Source organism: Hyposmocoma kahamanoa, unplaced genomic scaffold (genome assembly GCF_003589595.1).
Source record: "Hyposmocoma kahamanoa isolate Upper Pololo Valley unplaced genomic scaffold, ASM358959v1 66, whole genome shotgun sequence".
Taxonomy (NCBI): Eukaryota; Metazoa; Arthropoda; class Insecta; order Lepidoptera; family Cosmopterigidae; genus Hyposmocoma; species Hyposmocoma kahamanoa.
In genome coordinates this window covers 8,269,832-8,271,370 of record NW_020653854.1, presented here as the reverse complement: position 1 = coordinate 8,271,370, position 1,539 = coordinate 8,269,832, and positions in this window count along the sequence as shown.

Sequence of the window (1,539 nt, the reverse complement as noted above, 5' to 3'; positions counted from 1 at the left end):
GTGTGTGTGTGTGTGTGTGTTTACTCCGATATTTGTGACCCAATTTCGATGATTTTACAGTTTATTGAACTTCACCCACTTTCCGTTAACCGATTGATTGAACCTGACACATAGATACAAGTCCAGAGATGAAGCTGATTTGATGATGGAAATAACAGTCCGCAAGAGCTATAGCAACTATCTTGTGTTTGGGCTGATATTATTCGTTTTGTCGAGGTCTTGCCTCAAATGGCTTTGGTTGACTCCGCATAACAGTGAAAGTGATGAACCAATCACTTTGGAAAAAATATATACTCTTAAAAGTTGGTACTACCTCAGCTCGAATTCAAGCGGCAGGGACACTGGCTTTATTTCAGAATGTATTTTTTTGCAAACGAAATTAAAGGCATTTGAAAAAAATATATTGTATACTAGACGTGTTCTATTTAGTTCAGTTGATAATAAAAAAATCAATGCTATATGTAAAGAACGGTAGGTAAAATTTCGAGGTAAGTTTGTGTTTTTTTCTATCGTGAAAATTCTTAGACATAGCGTTTTCATACCATAGTAATCAGTGTATTTACTCAATTTTATTATATTTTTTTTCCAAAGCCATTTGAGATTGTATCGACTCTTAAGTAACGAACACAGCGAAAACGGATAAGCAAACTATTGAGGTCGTTTTTTTTATTAATTTTAATTAATATTTATTTTACAACGTTTCTCACCGACGTGTTTTTGTTTATTAGTATTAATTTGCAAACATTATTTTCTTTGTGTTGTATTGCATGTCAAATAAACTATTTTAGTTTATTTTATCTACTCTGTACCGGATTATTGATAAAAACGAGGTTGTAATAACAATAGCCATTATCAAGTACTTATCGAAACCGTTCAAACTTTGCCAACTTCCGCTCACCACTTAACAATAGAAATTCCCATTAATCGCGTATCAGATCTACCCACCTTTAATATCTCTACTTCCTTCGTAATTCAACGAGATAACTTCCAGACGATCCTATTGAGGTTATCTGTAGAACTTACATAGGGGATGTGGCAATTTCCCAAACCCAACGACGTGATTTGAGATGTAAGGCGACAAGCATTATTGCGTATCTGTCTGCACCGTACTCGACGCATGTTTAATTGAGATAACACGGCACTTGTATAGTACGACAGTTGTAGCAGGACTGCCTTCTTGTCATAACTAAGGCATTTGCATTTCGGTAACTTTCTAGACATTAGCACCTAAAGATTACCATTCATATCATCATCACAATCATCGTCATCATCACTAGAATCATCATCGTCACCACCATCATCACCACTACTATCACCATCTAATTATTATATTTCAAGTAAATGATAGGATTAAAGTAACTATTTACCTAGAAGTAGGCAAGAATGAGAGCGACAATAATGATATCTGGATACATTTTTAATTGTCAAGTGTGTAAAATATGCTGGGCCGTTATAAAAGTGTATGGATTTTAAAGTTTCCTTTGTCTAATTGATGTACAATAAAGTTATAAAACTATTGCTTAATACTTATCTAGATAG